Here is a 21,686-nt window from a genome sequence, read left to right as displayed (position 1 = left end):
ATCTCGTCTCTCCTCTGTTTTGAGGAGGTCTCAGTGGAAACACTTGAGGGTCTCCAGGGCCCCTTTGGCCTTGGACACGCTAGGAGTCGTGTTTCTTGCCTATTAGTGACAGGGATCTTTAGGGAGACACCTGTGGTCCGGTGGGGTTTGCCTGGTTCCCCTGCAGCAGAAACACAAAGTTCATTTAAGCTAAAGATTTCATCTGAATCACTAACCCTCCTCGGGGAAGAAAAGAGTGCTTCTCCAGATCATTCACATGCCTGAAATGATCATGGGGGTACATGGATTTAGTATCACCTTTGGGGCTGGGAAATCTAATGTTCTCACTTCTTCACGACAACATCAGAGACAGCCAAGGGCACCTGGGATGTTCATGCCACTGAAAAGTACATCCATTTGGTTTCAATTGTGTTTGCTCTCACTTATTAAGATCAATCTTGATTTAGGAAATCCATCAAATTAACTAGTTTTCCTAGGAGTTTGCACTATGACTGAGGATAATATGTATTTGTAATTGTAGATCATTTTATGTTCCTACAAGTATGAGAATTAAATATTAAAGGGGGGACTAGATTTAGGGTCAAAAGAAGTTAAAACGCAAGTTCAAATAGATTGAAAATTAATTTTTTTAATGTTTATTTATTTTGAGAGAGAGGGTGTGCATGCATGCACGTGAGCTGAGGAGGGGCAGAGAGAGAGAGAGAGAGAGAGAGAGAGAATCCCAAGCAGGCTTCATGCTGTCAGCACAGAATCCAACAGTGGGGCTCAAACTCACGAACCATGGGATCATGACCTAAGCTGAAATCAAGAGTCGGATGCTTAACTGACCGAGCCATTCAGGTGCCCCAAATATATTTTCAAAATAGAGACAAACGCTTTGCAGAAAGCATTTTAGAGATGAATTAGAGTAAATGCATTAGGGTAAGTTAATGACATTGGTTTTTGCTTTAAACTTTTACAACCAAAATTGTCATGAGCCCTTCCTAGAACATTGCTTACTGCCTTCCTCTTTATCATAGTGTAACAAAATCTTCCATCATGCTTCAGAAATCAGTATATGTTATATTTTACTTTATTTTTAGGTGTGGATCACAGTTTGTTTTTCAAAAATAAATCATATATATTAACAAACTTGAAGATTCAGTGTTATAATATGTTAATATAAGTATCTAAATGCTTCTTACTCAACATTTGTCCATCAAAATTTTATTTGCTTGAAAAATTTTATTGGAAAACATTTCAAGAATGTAAGCTTCCAAAAAAAAACTATATGATAATTTCTATAGCATTAAAATCAGTATGGTGGTGGGGCACCTGGGTGGCTCAGTTAGTTAAGCATCTGACTTCGGCTCAGGTCATGATCTCGCAGTTTGTGAGTCCGAGCCTGCCGTTGGGCTCTGTGCTGACAACTCAGAGCCCAGAGCCTGCTTCGGATTCTGTGTCTCCCTCTCTCTCTGCCCTTCCCCTGCTCACGCTCTGTCTCTGTCTCTGTCTCTCTCAAAAATAAATAAACACTTAACAAATTTTTAAAAATAAAATGAAATCAGTATGGTGTTATTATAAAAAGAAAATTTTGTGCATCACTATTTTACAAAGGGAGGATTATTAATGATTTTTTATTGTGGTTTTTTTGTTTTGTTTTTGTTTTTGTTTTGTTTTTTAATGACATAGAATCCGAAGCGGGCTCCAGGTTCTGAGCTGTCAGCACAGAGCCCAACACGGGGCTCGAACCCACAAACTGTGTGATTGTGACCTGAGCTGAAGTCAGACACTTAACAAACTGAGCCACTCAGGTGCCCCTCAAAGATTTTTTTTTTTTTTTTTTTGATGCATGTGCAAACCAGTAAACTCGAAACACGTTTACTTTTCCCACATTCCCCTGTAGAGCTGCAGACTTTCCTCAAGTGAGAAAATAAAAGAACTGGACAGACAGGCAAAAAGAGAAGCCTTCTGATAATGAATGAACAGGATCCACAAGTGATATTTGGTTTTACTCACGTGTCACAAGTGTTTGTTTTTCAGAGAATCAAATTTTAACTCCGAAGCATATAATTAGTGTAATAAGAACTTAAGTATATAAGTATTCACTCAATATCATTTAATCAAGCCATGAACATTTTGGGGTGCAGTTATGTGAGCAGAACTATGCATCCCTAGTAAGTGTCAGCTGAGAGTCTGTAAGGTTGGGACTAGACTTTTTCATTCTTTTGCTTTGAGCACAAGGTTCAATAAATATTTGTTGAGTAGATAAATGGATGGATGGATGGATGGATGGATGATACAAAGCAAAAGAAAATAGCTGGCTCTCTTTATTTTACATTTATATACCAGAGTGATATTTTCTATGAGGCAGGAAACTTATGTGCAATCAGTCTAAATGGACTACCCTGCATTTTTTAATATCGTAAAACTAATATTTATGAGATACTTAAGTGTCTTAGATTTCAGTTAGCAAGATGAAATATCTAGTGCTGGTTGCTATAATTAGTTTAAAATTCCCTAGGGAACTTGCATTCATAGCAGGATATAAAATATAGAGAAACCTCTGTCACTAACCATTTATTTTTGAAAATTTTCAGAAAATCAGCTCTTCAAAAAAAATTTTTTTTTAAGTCAAGACATGGTGCAGGTCAATACATTAATATGTAACAGAAATATATGGTATAGCTGTTAAGAAAGAGGAGAAAATGTTGTCATTACCTTGATTTGATATGATTATATACCCAGAAAATTCAAGAGAATTAAATGTGAGTCTCACAAGGAAAAAGCGAACTCCGTAAGCTGCCAGAAATGAGAAAAATAAATAAAATTAAATGGAACCAAGTTTTCTTGCTTTCTAGCAATAATCAGGTAGAATACATAGTAGGAAATGTATCATTCATAATAGCTACATAAAACAATTGGGAATAATGCTAACTGAAAATGTTTTGGACAGACAAAAAATTAACAAATTTTACTTGGAGACACAAAGTATTATTTTTTTAATTGAGAGATATTTCTGGATTAGCATTCTTACCATTTAAAGATGTTAGTTCTTACCAAATTAATTTATAGATTCAAGACAGTTTTTTTTAATGTTTATTTATTATTGAGAGAAACAGAGAGAGAGCACAAGTGGGGGGAAGGGCAGAGAAAGAGGGAGACACAGAATCCGAAGCAGGCTCCAGGCTCTGAGTTGTCAGCACAGAGCCCGATACGGGGCTCGAATCCACGGGCCATGAGATCATGACCTGAACCTAAGTTGGACGCTCAACTGACTAAGCCGACCAGGGGCCCCAGGTTCAAGACAGTTCTACTAAAGTCTCAAAAAGAATTTTTTTTTGTTCTTGTTGGAGAAGGTTTTTGTAAATATGGAAAGAACTTAATGATTTTGAGATTTTTCTAGAAAAAGAAATAGATGAAGACAGAATCATAATATATGGGATCAGCCTTAGTAGATGGATGCATATAGTGTCAATAAAAAACAATTAAAACAGTTTGTTACTGCTGAAGAATAGATAGCCGAATCAATGCAATTGACTAAATGCATCTTGAAAGGGATGTTAGTGTACCCAAGAATTCAGGATCCAAGATAATAAGTACCACAGGTGGAGAAAGCATGTCTCATTCAGGAGGTACTATTTAGGAAAATTGGGGAAAAAAGAGAGGATAGATTGAGTTTATTAACTCAACTTGTACTATTCACCAAAATAAATTGCATGTTGATTTGATTAAAAAGATAATCCACAAAAGGGCAAAAGAATATATAGGTCAATCTTTGATAACAGGCATCTAAGTCTTTCTGAGAATAAAAAACAAGCAAACAACAAAAGGTCAATCTATTTTTAATGGCTTTGATACATCTTAACTAAAAACTTCTGACTTCTTGGTACACTGTCAACTTGAGCACATGTAGCTATTTAATTACCCCCCTGCCAAATCCCCAGTGCAATAACTAAAGGTTGATCAACATACAGAAAAAGGAAACTTGAAGAGTGTTAGAAATAGGGAAATGGTATCACTTACATGGTTTGAAGTCTCTACTGCTCCTAGTTTACAGAAAAATCCAACATTTTGCTGAGTAGCCACACTAACTTGAAATCCAGCAGCTCAGTGGGTTTGTCTCCCTTGTACCATGGGAATAACAACAGTAAGGAGGCTTGGCTGAGTCGGAAACTTGGCATGAAGGCCAAGCAGAGGAAGAGTGGGTAGAGAGTAGTAATCCCTAGGGCAAGAAACCGAAGCCAAGATGACACATCCCTGCTGGGTACCCCACGGCCCGAACTCCCTCCTCGCTACACCCCTGTATACCATACTGCTGAACTCAATCTACACCCAAAAACCCTCTGCCTGCCATCTGAGAAGACGGTTCTACTGACAGTCAGGTGGCAAGTGGGGAGCTATAAAAAGGTTTCTGTTCCCTGTCTTGAATAAAAAGAACCAGGCCTGGACAGACCTCTTTCCATTCAAGATGGATGAATGAGTAAAAAGACCAACAAAAACTTAAATATGCAACAAAGATCCAATATGACACCAGTCATACTACAGAAAGATTTTGCAAATCAAAAAAAAAAAAAAAGTCAAGATGGAGAGCTTAAGGTCTATCATAAAAGAAAAAGAAGAAAATGTTAAGATAGCATCTTGCTTTGTGTTTTCAATAAAACCCAGGGAAGCCCATCCTTTCTTCATAAACTGAAACAGGGAAGGAAAAAATGGTAACTGAACTGAAACGGGACTGAAACAGCCACAGATAAAAATGGCGGTTGGATGGCACAAGAAAGGAATGTGAGGAAACCAACATTTCAGTAGCAAAATTAAAACCTTAATGTTATACAATAAAGAGCACTGTCAGTGTACAAAAATGGAATCAGTGAGGTGAAGAATACACTTGAGACATATTTCTAAAACGAAGAGAAAAAGGAAAAAGATAGAAATGATCAGAGAGCTGCTTACAGATCTGGAGGCCAGAAAACAAAAATCTAAACTAAGAATGATTCATGTCACTGGAGAGATAAAAATAAAGGAACAAATGAAACAGCATAATTAAAAAATATGGACTAGAAAATTTTTGGAGTTCAAAGGGAGCCAAGAAAGAAGAGATTTCCATGTCCTAGGCAAAGCCAATGAAAAGCTCTGTGAACTTAGAATATTCTAGTAATCACCAAGACAAGGGGAAGTTTCTAAAATGATTTAGCCCCTCTGTCCCAAAAAGAGTTAGCTACAAATAAATCGATCAGCTTCTCTTCTGCAGTACAAAACATTACAAGCCAATAGAAAAATGTCTATAGAATTTTGAGGGAAATTATTACTCTAAATAATATACTCTATCATATATTTCCTACATGAAAGTGAAAAGTATTCTCCAACATTCAAAGGGTGAAAACATATATAGTTCATAGAGATCCCATTTTGAGGGATTTATCCTAAAGGAATCAGTCATGGGATTAAATATTTACATATCAGGATGTTAACCGCAGTATAATTTATAAAAATAAAAAATTAGAACCAATGTAAAGTGACAGGAAATGCTAAAACAAATTATTGTACATTCATATTATTAGATATTAAGCAGCTCTTCTAACAATGTAGAATGTCAGAACCAAATGCTTACCATGTGATATGGAATATTGTATATCTTCTCTTCAGGAAGCAACTATCATCAGAAAATAAAACAAAAAAATTGCAAAAAATTCTAAAAATGCCTTGTGGGCTTTTATGCTTGCAAACATGTCATTGTCTCGTTTAAAACTGAACCATAGGTCAAATGCTATGAAGATCAAGAGACATTTATAAAGTGGATATAATTTCCAGACTGAACATCCTAGAAGGCAAGCGAGTAACCAACTAGGGAAATCACATTATTTTGCTGAGTCTGGACACACTTTCATTGACAGGACCCTTGCCCACTTAGTTGATACAATAAGCAGATTGCGTAGCATAGTCTGTTGTCCAAACTGCTCAGCAGAAATTATAATAATGTTGCTGAAAAGTAAGTCACAAGTAAAATGCAGTTTAATATTTAAACAACTTGATGTTAATTTGAATAATTCAAGCTCACAGTGAGTAGGTTGTGGTAGGGGGCTGGCCAACTTTTAAGGAAAGAGATTAAATAAAAGAATGAACAGAGTGACAATGGCTTGCAAATTGTAGCTTCCTAATATAGTAAAATTTGCATAACACTTTTCATAGAACTTGGCATAAAAATGTTAAATTATAACTCCTTATTATTACATCTAATAATAAAACATAACTAGTGTAAAATTAACCACTAAGGCACCAAATGAGACAGTTTTAACATTACATTTCGGATACAACTCCACCTTCTCTTCCCCTCCTTTGATTTTGTAGGGTTTCAGAATAAAAGGGGAGATTCTCAGGAAAAAAAATCCACTATCTGGATTTTATTATTCTTAACAGCAACAGTGAACATGGAATTTCTTTTTGTACGTTACGTGGTTGAAGATATCATGGTATGGTTTGACCCCCTTGGGGACTCAGAGCACATATTTCTAGAAGGGTTGGCTAAGGTCTGGAATGGAGCATAAGTCCATGGTATCAGCAACCCATAATCATCGTCTCTTGCTTTAATCAACTAAGCTATTCAACCATGTAGAAGAGCTTCAAACATGTCTGTGAAATACTACGAAAAGTAAATTGTTATGCAATATGAAAATAATTACATGTTAAATCCACGACTACTAATAAATGGCGGGGAGGATATTTGCCAAGAAACACCGTTTCCAGTGCAACTATCAAACACTGAACTAGAATGAGATTGTCTGATGACAAATCATTTTAGGCTTAAAAAGTATAATGAAGGTGGGGCGCCTGAAGGTAGGTCAGTTGGTTAAGTGTCTGACTCCTGATTTTGGCCCTGGTCACGATCTCATGGCTGTGAGATTGAGCCCCGTCCGTCTCTGCACTGAGTGTGGAGCCTGCTTAAGACTCTCTCTCTCTCCCTCTGCCCCTCCCCAACTAGTGCGTGCGTGAGCTCTCTCTCTCTCTCTCTCTCAAATAAATAAATAAATAAATAAATATTAAAATTTAAATTTAAAAAGTAAAAATTAAAAAAAAAACTTTTAAAAAGTATAATGAAGGATTTGCCTTATCTGCTTTGATGCAGACTAAATGTTTTCAAAATTTGGGCACATGTATGTTTTGGGGTAAAAATCACAGGTAGAGCAATTGGTCTGCAGATTCAAATATTAACTGCTTATGAAGTGTCTAAAATAGAAACAATACCACCGAACCAAAATGTGATTAAAATAGAGTAAGTGACATTATTAATCTTCCAACCACTCTGCTTTTTTTTTTTCAGCTGTCTGACTAATGAATGAACTAAAAGCATCTAGAGTTCTAAACAGTTTTCACGTAACCAAGAATACCACTGCCTCAATAACCTCGACGCTTTACATTTGAATCCGCACAGTAGTGTCCCAGATCATATCATTAACTTCAGCCAAGAGGCAAGAGAGACAGGAGAGAAATGATGCTTTCCCAAAGAGCTCTGAGAAGAACTACAGTAACATTCTTCTAGAATTAAAAGCTCTGCTAGACCTTAGGAAATACCTCTTTCGCCTGTTCCTCTTTCAAAGGGAATCAAAAGACAATTCAGAATTTTAAAACTCAGGGTACCATACCATTTTAAAGACAAAAAAGTCTCAGCCTGTTCTCTGATGGCTTTTAGTGATTCACATTACAGCCAGGATTCCGGTGCTGTTCCTCCAAATATTCTGGACCATAAAGAAACAAATAAAGCACACTGCAGTTTTTAATGAATTCTCTTTTTCAAGAAATATGGTGGGCAATCTTAGAGCTCTCTTCATGTCTTAATTAAAATTTTAATACAGTTATTATCATTAATATTATCAGCTGGCATTTATGGAGCATCTTACATAGTGAATAAAGTGCTTCCCGCACGCAGTGTCTCAGTGAATTTCAGAGGAAGACAACAGGCACTCAAAGGATTAGTTTGGAGACTAACAGCCCGCACAATTAGAAAGAATTCCAATTACTAGTTTCATTACTGAGTCTACTTAACACTTCTCCCCAAGATTACCAGTATCTGTCTCATTTTGACCCCATAAGTGATTCAGATTCATGATTGCGCCCGTGCTATTTACAGAACAGCAATAAGTATATTAAGAAAATCTACTGGCTTTGCGATAAAGCTGACTGTAACCAGCTCATAAAGCTGCTATCTGTGTCCTTCAGCAGGAAGGAAAACTCCCTTCTGGGGAGCCTGTCCTGTTGTGTGGTTTGGTACAATAGCTCTCTTTTTCTTTACAGGGTCAAAAATTCAGGAAAAGAAATTAATAAAAAGCCTTCTCAGAGAAAAAGGAAAAAAAATAAAAGAAGTTTCTCTCTAGCGCCAACCCCATACTGCCCCCTCCCACCAAAAGAGAGATGGAGAATTTTAGAAACAGGGGTTTATTCACAGCGTTTAACTAAAAGCAGACTTCCTCTGGATTAGAACTACAATTTACAAACTGTATGAAATGTCGGATGATATTCTAGTTTCTTACACACACTGCTGATTTTATTGCATACTTTGTAGTCTTTATCCTCCTATTAAAAGTTACCCTTTCTAGGTTTAGATAATTCTCTAACATAAAAAGTAGCCATTCACTTTTTCTTGAAATAAAAAGGCAAAGTGGTTTGCAATAAACATTTGAAGTTCCACAGACATTCACTACACACACACACACACACACACACACACACACCTATGTATGTATATGCGCACACGAGAGAAGAGGGGGAGAGAGAGAGGAAGAGAAATAGTAGTAGCCAATATTTATTGAGGACTCTCAAAATGCTAAAGTTCTAGAATTACTTGTCAATATTTAAAGTGTCACCGCAAAAGTCCTGTTTAAAAGTTGGCACAAGTGGCTTATGTTTAAATTCGGAACTTCACACAGACGTTTCAGCCTGCTTTAGAAGCGGGTTCCAATTTAAGCTGCATATTGACCTAACAGCTAACCTGCCTAAACCTCATTTTTCTGATCTCGAAAATGGGACAATATTCTGTATCTCTCAGGGAAGTTGGGAGCATTAAATATATATATTTTTTAACATTTTGAAAACGGTTGTCAAGGTGCCTAGAACACAGTGGGTGCTTTAAGAGAGCTGGTTCCCTTCCTGTGTCCTGTGTGTTATTTGTTATTAAACTTAGAAATGAAAGAAAATCAGCCTGTCCTGTGGACCTGGCCCTGAGTTTCAGATTTGTTTTGATGAAGGGAAATAAGCACCTGTTCACCTTCTTTCCAAAAAATGCAACGACTATGCTTGAAATATCAAAATGCCATTTCGAAGGGCTCATCCCCGTGGAACAGCCCCCCTACTCCCTTCCCCAAATATCACATCCAGAAAGAAGCGTTGTAAATAATTCTGTTCTTCAAACTTAGGAAGAGTAAAAATGCATTTCTATAGCTATACTCGTAAATTCAACTTACTTTTCTTACTCAGAGTTCAGGCGGATTAAGATACTTCAACGGCTACCATTCTTTTTTTTTTTTTAATTTTTTTAATGTTTTATTTATTTTTGAGACAGAGACAGAGCATGAACGGGGGAGGGGCAGAGAGAGGGGGAGACACAGAATGGGAGCAGGCTCCAGGCTCTGAGCCATCAGCCCAGAGCCCAACGCGGGGCTCGAACTCACGGACCGCGAGATCGTGACCTGAGCTGAAGTCGGACGCTCAACCGACTGAGCCACCCAGGCGCCCCTCAACGGCTACCATTCTTGTAGAAAGAACCTTCGACTGTGGATTTTGAAGGTACCTACCAACTGCATTGGTAGTAACTGAAGTTACTACCAGTTTGCAGTGCGTTCTGGAGGTGGCTTTGTGACAATGCCAACTGGGCAGCACTTTTGAAGGCTCCAGCCAAGGGTAGCAAATGGATGGCCCTCAGTTCCCCTCTTCCCACCTTGCCCGTCCACAGCAGGCATGACTAATCAATCCTAGCACTTTCTCCCTATGAATCTAGACTTGGCACTGGAAGATTTCTCAAAACAAGTTTCCAGGCAGGCAGCCACCACCAACTGATCAGAGTTCCCTTGTGAGTTGAAACCACCCCCAGACTAGGCTAAAGGTTACCTTTGAATTACTTACGAAAAAAGGGGGGCAGAAGGGGTGTGCGCTTGCTGAAAAAATTAATAGTCTTAGCGTCATTCTAATGGGATTATTTACCCTACTTATGAGACCAAACTTCCCAGGCATTTCATTACCATTCATTTAGATATAAATACCTGTAAAACTACTTATAAATCATTCTTATCTCTTCATTAATAAGAACTTCTTAAGAGCCATTATGAGAAATACTCTTGGCCGGTACAAATTGCTGTATGTTGGTATAATTAATAAAAGTGTACATCTTTATGCATAGCCTATAATTTGGGCTCTTTAGTAATTACATTGAAATGAAGTTTTATTATATTTCAATTTCATTTTCTATAGTAGTGGATACATGGACGCCCACCCCAGTGCAGACCTGGGGTATCTTTCACGCAGATGAGCCTCTGTTTTTATAGGCAGTGTAAAGATGTACCCAGAACTGATTTCTTCAAAACAAGCACCCGTGAAACAAACGTCTGATTCTTTGGCCAGTGTGCATCAGCAGCAAAACAAACAGGCCATTATATTTGTGGCAAAGAATGAGATCGCAAAGTCAATGAGGAACAAGGCACATTATCAGCTGGTCTACATTGTAAAACAATGGCACAAAAGGGCTGTTAATACACGAAAAAGCCAAAGTTTCATGGTTCTCAGTGAACTTCAAGGGTTCGTGGGACCATCCTGAATACAAGTTGACTTGTCTCTATTAGTTTCCAGATTTTTCTTAGCTTTCCTGATCATGTTCAGTTTGGCAGTACTATTGGGCACTGGCGCCCTTTTCCCTGTGTATCCCTCAATTTGTTGCTTTCGAAATTACAGCCGTGTTTACTCAGGAGAGCTGAAAAAAAAAGTCACGCAGGCAAACTTCAATTCATTACAAAGATCTTCACAAGTGGGGTTTTCCTTGGGGCGTGTGGTAATATTTGAAACAAACTGAACAGAACTAAATAATCACACTGGAATTTTACAGGCATTTCTATGACCTAATCCTGTAAATCAGCCTTTAAACTATGAGGAATTTTGAAACCGCCATGATCCGATGTCATGTGAGATGAATTGTATTTTTATTTCGTCATTTTAGCCAGCGGGGAGGGCAAAATACTATCCACGCTGTGGCCAAGAGAAGGGTGTGGTTCTCTTTCCTGCCTTTTTGATGCTGTGGGAGACAGAGATGTAAAGAGAACAGGCAGGGATCTTCAGAGAAGTTTGCACTCTACCCCCCTTTTTTTTTTCTTGCTGCTTCTGATGAATGATAACAAAACAAGATCTATGCTGGAGGATAAAAAATCTCCCTAAATATCCAGCCGTAGCCATGCTGAATAACACAGTTTTGCTTCCGTGCGTACATATTATGCTGTTTGCTGGCAAATTAAATCTTAGTTCATGTGTTTTTCCCTTGAAGGGTAGGGAGGAAAAAAGCAAAAAAAAAACCCAAAAACAAAAAAACACAAAAAAACCAAGAAAACCAAAAAAGCCCTAACTGCCTATTAGTTTTAGTTTACAGATGAGACTTGATAAGCCTCAGAAGCCGCTAATTAGAAGGCACATGCTAATTAGAAGGAGATTGTGACACCCTTCGCCCCTTTCTTTGCTTGCTGTTGTCTGGAGCATCTCCACTGCCTTGAGAGCCGCTCACCCTCCCGGCCCATGGTGCCCCCCTCTACTCTAGTCCTTATGTCCTTGGAGTTGATCTTGTTGCTGTTGTGCCTCACCAGAACATGATTTAAGGACCCCAATTTTTCATCCTCCAGAGTCAACTGAAAATCCATCTACCTAAACCGCAGCGGAACCTGAGATGTTCAAGAAGCACAGTGCACTTTCTGGAGGGCTTTCTTTCCTACATTCACCGCGCACGCCCGCCACTGGCCACTGCCGCAGACGGTCACCTGGGGGAGGACGGAGGGAGGACGCCTGAAGCATACCATAGCTCTGGGGGTTGAGGCAGAGGCGGGGGAGAGAGCCCGATGGACGCTCCTTCACGGGAGCACATCGCTGGGGCCCATGTCCAGCGTGGAGCCCTACTTGGGCCTGCACTTTGCCTTCTGTGGGCACTGCTTTCAGAGATGACGTCAATAGAAAGGACTCCATGATACATGCCACTTACAGTAGCATCCCCACAAATCCAAGCTCAACTGTATTCAAACTGTCAATCAAGCAACACAAAGGAGGAAAAAAAACCAAACCCACAAGTCCTGATCATTCCAAGCTTTTAAACAATGCATAGGTGCCCCCCCCCCTCACCCCAGGGGCTCAGTGGTGCCAGGGAAATTTCCATTTCTTATGATGTTTACTGAAATGAATGCTCTTCTTCTAGATCCTAAAGTCTTTGGGGGCTGGGAACGTCATGCCTGTTTCTGTGTTCCCCATGAGGCACCAGGCCGCACCAGGCTCTTACCCTAGAGAATCGAAAGCTCATGGTCAGGACTGTATTTTGGATAGAAGCTGGCAGGTAGCAAGACTGTTGATGCCACCATTGTCTAGCTGAGACGCCTGCATGTAAAACCCATCTGAGCCCAGCAAGAAGCCTTGTCCCAGTTGGCCTGGCCCACCCCAGGAAGCCAAAAAGGGCCCAGAGAGGAGTGGGTCTGCCAGGCTGAGCCTCAGCTGCCTGATGGAGCCTGAAGAATGAGCTTTACCCAAAAAAGTACCTGAACATTTGAGCCAAGTGCCTGCTCCCCACCTTCTCCTAGATCCATATACCTTAAAGCACAAACAAGAGCATAAGGAATCGCCTTTTGGGTCCCCAAGAACACATCTTGTGATAGAAGTTTCTAGAAGTCTAAGAATGTGGATAGTCTTGCTAAAATCCTACCAGTTTCACTGCAGCCAACCCTGGCTTGAGAAAGACACTCTCCAGGTTGTGGGAACACAGGCCCGGCCTTGCCTTGTAGCTTCAGGAGGCATCGGACGTGTCCCGAATCAGGCAATTTCCTTTCTGTGGAACCCCATGTGTGCACACAATACGAGCTCATTTCCTCCTATTGGCTTTTGTTTGAACAGTTTCCTCTGATACGGGATGTCTTCCGCTCTCCTTGGCTGTTACCTAAATCCAGGCATCCTTCTCAATTCAAGACCCACTCCAATGGGAATTCGGCCCGACCAGCCACATTCTGATGGCCTCTCCCTCCCTCCTGCCTTAGATTAATCGTTAAGTGTCTGGGGCCCCCAACCCAAACAGGGCTAGTCTCAGGAGTCCCCCACTGGCTTTCGCAGTGAGTGCCTGTGTGCATGCACACGTGTGTCCTAACTCCTCACGGCGATCGCTGGCTACCCATCAACTTTGTTTTGCTTGCTTTACGGAGCATCAGTGCACCAGCAGACGGCTGGATTTTAATCAATGCTTTATGAGCGGAGGGAATGAGCATTTTGAAAATGATTCACAATGGATTTGAAGATTTGCAGATATCCCTTGATTTGGAAGCATTTAGAAATCTTCCCCAACTGCAAGCTGAAAAGGAGACTTTCCATCCCAGAGTACATTTCTCTTCGTACTCCCTCCTCTATTTTTGAATTTCTTTTTCACTCTTCTGTCCTTAGGTTTTCCCGTGGGCCGATCAAATCAGCGGACTCCACACCACCCTTCTTTCCTCTGTGTTTGTGTGTGACCCAAATCTCATGACCCGGGGCACCAGCAAGCACCTAACTTGTGAAAGCGTCTCTGCTGTCGAAGGGTTCTCGTGGGGGGGAAACAGGACATGCCACATCGAGTCTTCCAGCACAGGCAACTAGGTCACTAGGGCCAGGAAGGAAGGAACGCATGGTTGCAGGAAACACCTTGCAGCAAATCCTTGCATATTTGTTCTCTAAGCAACAAAGGGCCAACCTTTCTCCGGGGACCAGAAGGCCAGGACAGACTGGCAGATGTCAGGAGTGTTTCTTGGCCCCCGAGGAAATCCATTCATTTATTCATTCACTTCCAAAAGTTTAAGTTCAGGAGTTTGGTCCCAATGTGAGCCAGTTACCATCTGCTCGAATGACCTAAAAACGGCCCGAGTGGGGACAGAATCAATTTTATCTGCCGAAACAGCTCAAGGCATGGGCTGTCACAGGGCCGGGTCAAGTGCTCCATTTTCACACATGCACTGTATGAAGCTTTCTGAATGTGGCCTGGTCCTCCTGTTGTCAAAAGCAACCGCACTCCTCTGGTTTAGGGAAATATGCCTCACTGTCTTACCATCCCTACCAAACATAAGTGTGCCCAGAAGTCCGGCCTAAAATTATTTTGAGGAACAGCCTTCTTGCACTTTGTGGCAAAACCGGTAATGTCTTTGTGAGCGATGCAAGACTGTAAGAAATTGCAGAAACAGTCACGATGGAGTCGCTGCTCCTTCTGGAATTGTCTAGAAGGTCCGCAGCGTTCCTTGGGGACCATTCCCCAGTAGCTTCATGTTGGGTCAAAGAAATACAGCCAAAATTATGTGTTGTTTATTCTGTGCAGGATAGAAAGTTCTTGGCATGGGTGATCCCCTTTAAGCCTAATCGTCACCCAGAGAAGTATTATTAAGTGCATTTTTTAAAAAAAGTTGAGATTCAGGGGGCACCTGGGTGGCTCAGTCGGTTGGGTGTCCGACTTCAGCTCAGGTCATTTTCTCACAGCTCGTGAGTTCGAGCTCCGCGTCAGGCTCTGTGCCGACAGCTCGGAGCCTGGAACCTGCTTCAGATTCTGTGTCTCCCTCTCTCTCTGCCCCTCCCCTGCTCATGCTCTGTCTCTCTCTGTCTCATAAATAAATAAAAACATCAAAAAAAATTAAAAAAAAAAAGTTGAGATTCAGGTACAAGTTAAACTTTGCCTGAAATGGAGCCTGTAGTCTGTGAAACAGCCGGGATCTGAGTGCAGGGTTTAAATGGTCTCTTTAACCCGTGGGCCCAGAGGTCTAGTAGTCATTTGTGTTCACATCACTCTGTTTCTGTAATAAATGTAGATTCCTGGGCCCTGTCCCACACATCTCAAGTGAGCATCTCAGGGGCCACGGCCTAGGAATCTGTCACCTGCTTTTTAAACAAGCTTCCAGAAAATTTGTGTAGCCAATGAAACGGGCGTTTGGAGTAACTCGTAAGGGCTTTGAAATGGGTTGGGAAGGAAACCACATTTGTTTCTTCTCTAGGAGCTGGAGGTGGGTGGGGCAGCGAACGCAGAAGAGAAATAGGACCTTGTCCTATGGCTGTAGGAGCTCATTCTGGCCTCGACTGGGGGCATGCCTGTCCTTCACTTAGTTTTCAGGTGGCCCTCAAGGGTAAATAAATAGGCCAACCCATCCTGTGAGATGTGCTGGATACACTGTGCAACTGAACGTCAGCAGAAGTATGCGTCCTACAGCAATTAAGCAACTAAAACGTCCTGTGAAAGTTAAGGGGCTCCAAATCCCTCCTCCATTTGTGTGTTTTGTTCTAAGTCTCTGACCGCCCATTGCCTTCATCAACTAACTACTCTGAGGCTTAAATGCAAAAAAACAACCCTTGGCCGAAGGGGCTGGGGCTTAGCTGGCCTCTCTTTCAGTACCAAAGTACAGCTACACAGACACGTGTGCAGTCTCCTGGGGGCAGAACACATACCCTCTTCATCCGGAATAGAAACTTCTGGGTGCGTTTGGGTGGAGGATGGACTGTGAGTTTCTGTAAGTATGACTCACAGCTAATAATCATCTATACAAATGCCTGTCTCACTAATAAAACACTTCAATCATTCCACTGGATTCCATGCACATTTAGTGAACATCTACTACCTACCAGGTTCAAGTTGAAAATGCATGGGGGAGTGGGATGATAAGGAAGCTTTACAAGTGGCATCTCTATTGGCAGGTTGTTATTTAGGGGAAGAGTGCCAGGCCCGTGATTATCCTTTTGCTGACCTGAAGCAAAATGAGGGGAAAAGCTAAGGAAAATGATAAAAAGACAGAAGAACAACAAAAAGCTTCGACGTAACACTTTGGAAAGAAGCCACAGTCGAGCAGGTGCCATGTCATAGAGAAGCCTGCAATGAGGTAAAGCCCATCTCTCACTAATAACTGGGGATCGATGCCGTATGTCGGTAACCCCACTACAGTTACTTTGAATAGAGCAGGATACATTTCAAGGCAAAGGCTTCTGGACTCTCCCTGGAGAAGCATTTGGTCCTCAACTTACTCCTTCCTTCTGATTTATCGGATGCTTTTCACCTTTCCTGTTAGAGCAGAATCAGACCTGTTCCCACAAATTTTCAAAAACCGGGTGGTTTCATCCTATCCATCACTCTGCCAGCCTAGTCAACCTCCCTTCAGTCCCACACGGTCTCACCTTAGCCCTGATTCCTCTCCGGCTTCCCTCCGTCATCCCTTCGACTGCTTTAAATATCTCACTCCCTCTGAATGATTTCACCTCCACTGTCCTGGCACCTTGCCTTTCAGCCTCCCAGTCGTCACCCTCCAGCTGTCTCCCAAAGGTCAGGGTGCCGTCTTAACTTCCGCACATCAAGGTACCAGACTGAGTCCTCATTGTCACTGAACTTTCTTTCTTTCCCATTAGCACTTGGTTTTAGGAGAACCGAATACTCATCCATATTACATCACCCGCCCACGTTATTTCTAGGACATAGTGAACAGCATGATTGCTTCTCACAGATCCAAGGGCATTGAGAGACGCCCTGAGGCCCACACACCTGTCCCAAGAACACCTGCTGTCTCTGCAAGGCTCTTTGCTTTCAGATTCCCTGCCACCGGGAGTGTGCCTAGGAGATCCCCTCAAATGTAAGTGCTCCCCAAGGCTGTGCCATCAACCATTTTCTAGTTCTCCGAGGGAACCCCTTAGCTATCTCAAACTCCTTTATGATTTCAAATTTCACTCCTCTGTGGATGAGTCCCCAATGGACTCCCAGCTCTGCACTCTACGGAAGCCCAGACCTATACTTCCATGACAACATTCCAACTTCAAACTTCCAGTGACCAGAACCAATCTCATATCTTTCCCCATCCTCCTGCATGTGTCTGTCTCCGGTGTCATGAATGTTTCTGTCACTGAAGTTCATGGTCTCCGGGTCATCCCGGACTTCCCTCCCTTTCCCTTGGCTTCCAACGGTCCTGCCCCAGCACCTGGGAAGCCACTCCTGTATGAGTGCATGACCCCTGCCGGATCTTTGTCACCTGCTCACTCCTCCATGACTTCCTGGGTGCCCACAGCTCTCAGCTCTAAGCTGTACTCACAGAATTATCTCCCCAAGCAGTGTCTGACGTCTCCCCCCGCTCCCCCACTCACCTGCTCACAAACATTTGGTGGCTCTCCGCCATACTTGGAATAAAGTTCAAAATACAAAGTTTGGCATTCAGGGTCCTCCACAATTGAGGCATAATCATGCCAAACATTTTAGCTGTGCTCGCATGAATACTCTCTGGATTCTGCCCTACTCTCCAGAGAAACCTGCATGGGTGCTTTCCTTCACAGGCCGCATCAGAGGCTGCCTCCTCCAAGAAGACTTCCCTGCTTCACCTGCACAGCAGGAGTCTACTGACAAGGAACCTTATACCTCCCTTGTGGCACGAATTACCTTCACTGTTGCGGTTTATTTATACATCTTATCTGTCGCACCAGAGAACAAATTCCATGACAGGAAAGGAAATGAGGAAAATTTAAGACATATTTCCTCAACCTTTCACACGGTACTTTTTTTTTTTCTGCAAATTTTTATTTTGCCAAGAAAACTTCACTAAATAGAATGTGCTTGCCCCGGCAAAAGAAGTAAAGATTAAGTGAATGATGAACAGCCTGTTGACACAGGGCTTTCGCTGTGTGCAGGGCACTTCTGGTATCTTGTGGCCCCAAATCTAAACAAAAATCCTGAAACACGGAATGATCACCTTGATCGACTGGGCCAATCAGGAGATCAAAGTTCCAAGTGACTTGTGACTTTTGTTCATCCTAAGTAGGGGAAGCCAGGATTCAAATCCCTGTGGATGGCCCCCAAGCTTTACATTCTTGCCATCCTTAGTCACTCTTATTTATTTTTTGAGACCTGCACTCTCTTGACTTATACGCACTCCCACAAATCTAGGGTTACACGGGAAGAAAGGGCAAACGGTGCGGCCATCTGTGGTCCTCACACAGTTCCTTCCCTCCACTGGTCTTGTTTGCCAAACAGGATTAAAAAAAAGAACCCCAAAACACTTTAAGCACGACTTGCACGTGTTTGTAAGACATAAAACATAAGCACGGGAGGAGAAAAGGACATGCTTTGGAAACCATACCAAAGTGGCACTATTATTATGGTTATTATTTGATGTGGATGATGATGATCTCCTTTTCAAGTCTGAATGTGAAGCATGAACCTCCCCCTGGCCCGGGGGTAGGATGCGATGGTGCTTCAGGGACCTCACTGGTCGTGGGAACAGAGCTAGAGCCCAGAAAGAGGGGAGAACAGATAAGGAGGGGTCGGGGCCGCAGTGAGAAAAGGATATGGGGTGCCGTCCCACCCACTTCCCTTTATCTTACAATAGACAGTGCCGGGTAGCCAGCTACACTTTTAAACATTTTATTAAAAACAGAAAGATCAACACATCCTAAGTGTCCAGTCACTGGATTTTCACAAAGTGAACACATCTGTGTGACCCACCCCCAGACTGAGGAATAACGTATTAGCAGGACCCTGAGAACCCCTGTCGCCAAAGGGTGACCCCTCTCTTGAACTAGCTACTACATCTCACTAGCTGGCTACATCTTAAATTAACCCTTTGACTGTTGTGGAGAGGACGGCAGTGGGTTCTTGGAGAAGCCCTGTCTGGCAGCAATTGCCATTTCAAAGCAGGGGGTAAAAAAAAGTGTGTGTGTGTGTGTGTGTGTGTGTGTGTGTGTGTGTGAGAGAGAGAGAGAGAGAGAGAGAGAGAGAGAGAGAGAGAGAGAAATTTTGCATGTAGGAGAAAAGTGTTTCTAATTTTCAATCCTGAAAATGTGAGGGGAAGAAGGAAGATGGGAAGAAGGGAAATAAGTCAGTAAATGCAGTCTCTTTCTGCGTTTCCCACTAGAAGCTGAAAGGCTCCAGCGACGTGCCATTTTGAGAAAGGAAGCAAACAGAATGGCCCTTCTCTACCTGCCTCAGCCTCCGGCCGGAACAGATCAGCTCCCGTGCCTGTAGCCTTCAAATATGGGGCTAGGTCGGCGGTGATTATTTGATAGCACAGTGTTCACTAGAAGCCTGATATTCTGTGGAACATATGGTTTTGATTTTGGTGGGGTTTTTTTTTTGTTTTTTTTGTTTTTTCTGTTTTTAGCCAGTGAGCAAGATGGAGAGTGTCACAAACCTAACTCCAGAAGGTGCTGGGATTTGCCAAACTGTAAAGGGAAACTAACGCCCGAGCCCGTGTCCCTCCCGCTTTCGCAGCTCGGGGGGGCCCTCGGGGGAGACACAGAGGGCCAGGATGGAACTGCACTGACCGGATCTACGACAGAGACTCCCTACCGTTGACAAAGCACAGAGCCCAAGTCGTGGGGCTTCCCACGACTCTCTGCACTAATTGTCAGCCTGGAAGGAAGAGATCAGAACATCAAATAAAAATCCACAGGCACACAGCCATTAACTCAAGACCCAACATGTATCTGGCTAAGAAGACTAATGCTGACTCCGGTTTCCACCATGTTTTAAGCAGCAACATTCTCCAACTTCCCATCTTGGGTTATCGGCTGCCAACATTTCCCAAAATAACCACTCCTCTCAGTTACGTTTTCTGATCAATTATTTAGCACGGTCTGGGCGATACGACATCAATCTTACCCCGAGGGGGAAGAAATTTATGCTCCCTCGTGGTCCGCTAGAAAACTTGTAGTTTTAATTAAAAAGGCACATTTTCAGCATGGACGAGAGTGCTGGCTGGGTTTATGGACATTAGTAAGACTAGTAGTAAAGAGAGAGAAAAAAAAAAAAAAGGCAGAGTCCAGGCCTGGGGATCTTTAGGTTAAATATCAACCTGGGAATTTTCCTAAGAGAATCTGGAAGGCTTTTCTCAACTCATGTTTGAGAGCCCTTGAATGGGCTTTTCTCTAGATGAAAACCTGGCCAGCTAGTCGGGAAACAGTTGACCAGCCCTTCCTTTGTTTGCACAGGGTGTCCCTGAGTAGGCCCCGGGCGGAACTGAAGGAGAAAATCCTTCCTGGTTTCTCCCTCTCTGAGGAAGGAGGACAGGTTAGTGCAGCTCGCTGTCGACTGGAGCTGGGATTAATTAGTTCCTTCGGTGACCTTGGCATCTGCTGATGGCGGAATATGTCTCCAAGCTGTGGAGGGGCTGTGCTCAGCCACGGAGGGACTCAGGAGGACCAAGAGCCACGGCGACAACGATCACCATTTTGTTGAGTCCCAAACCAGAAACAACACAACAAAAGAACACCCCGAACAAGTGCTTTAGGTCTAAAAGCCGCCTTAGTGTGGTATTCAAATTGTGTGGATTATCTGTCTGTGTCTGTGTACACACTAATCTAGATCTGTTGTTGTGTGTATACATATCAATGTATATATCTGTGTGCATATATCTATCTGTGTATGTATATTAATCTAAATACATAATATATATTAACCTAAATCTCTACCTAACTTTATCTGTATATACAAATATTTATCTGTAACTATCTACATATATTAATCTAAATCTGGGTCTACGGCTCTATATATGTTTATGTATATTAATGTCTTTCTCTACCTGTCTCCATACATATATATCCATCTAAATCAATCTGTCTATCCATCATCCTATGGGTGGTTTTGCAAGTCAATGCCCAGCATCTTGCCAGGTATTTCCAAAGGCGTCTATAGCCTCTTGTTGGGATTGACAAAAATTTTTAAGCATCCCACGCCATTGGGGAAGATGTCTGACCTTCCTCACTTCACCTGCACAGAGCTGAGGGAACACGGCGTGCCCCACCCCTTTCTCTAACACAGCTGGTTCAAGGTTCAAGTAGGATAGCGATGTGGGTCAACGTGAGAAACTCAGAGCGACCCAAGAGAAACTCAGAGCGGGCTAAGTTGCATAAATAAATGTATTACATCCTAAATAAGGGAGCTGCCAGCTGCTCCTATGAGAGGCAGCCTGATTGCCATCTTTCAATATATGAAGAGACTCACCCACTGAAGAAGCATCTGGGTCACTCCAAAGGCCCAAACGAGGGCCGGAGAGTGAAGGTCACTGGAGTCACATTTTGTCTCAGCACAAGGCTGAATTTTACAACAGAATGTTGTAGTTCGTAAGCACTCTGGGGCAGTGATTGTCCAGTCAACAGAGGGGAAAGAAGCCATGAGAACCTGGGTAGCAGGGCTGTGGTGGGGGGTAGACATGAGCTGTGCTAGATAATCCCTCCAATTCTTCCCAATTTGGGATTGCCTCTGATCTTCACCTTATGTTTGTGGGTTTTGTAAATCGGGAGGAGGGGCTGTTAAGGTCTCGCGTGTGTGAGGAGCCCCTCCTGAGGCCCCGAGGCGTCTCCCCAAGCTCCCGCAGCCCCAACACCTGAGCACCAGCGGAACAGAGAGGTGCAGGTGAGCAGATCACAGGGAGTAAGGAGTTAAGGAGACCAAAGTTCTTGGTGGGTCCCTGCAGCCCCAGAGGCAGCTAGTTCCCTTTGATCCTGACTCTTAATTGCAG

At 42.5% G+C, this 21,686-nt stretch overlaps 1 protein-coding gene across 9 annotated transcripts in view; it reads right to left on the bottom strand.

The window, feature by feature from the left end:
• MBNL2 (muscleblind like splicing regulator 2) overlaps positions 1-21,686 on the bottom strand; it is a 159,614-nt gene that overhangs the window by 127,187 nt on the left and 10,741 nt on the right. Inside the window, exons 1-2 of one of the 9 annotated variants that reach the window (XM_043581849.1) lie at positions 1,474-1,484; positions 991-998 (exon numbers count right to left, since the gene is read on the bottom strand). The exons of the other annotated variants lie outside the window; for them this stretch is intronic. The gene's annotated coding sequence lies outside the window, so the exon portion shown is untranslated. Of the gene's footprint in view, positions 1-990; positions 999-1,473; positions 1,485-21,686 lie in introns of those variants that run through there. 9 annotated transcript variants of the gene reach the window in all.

The sequence above is a fragment of the Prionailurus bengalensis genome, chromosome A1 (genome assembly GCF_016509475.1).
Source record: "Prionailurus bengalensis isolate Pbe53 chromosome A1, Fcat_Pben_1.1_paternal_pri, whole genome shotgun sequence".
NCBI classification, from domain to species: domain Eukaryota; kingdom Metazoa; phylum Chordata; class Mammalia; order Carnivora; family Felidae; genus Prionailurus; species Prionailurus bengalensis.
This window is presented reverse-complemented; position numbering and strand designations above follow the sequence as displayed.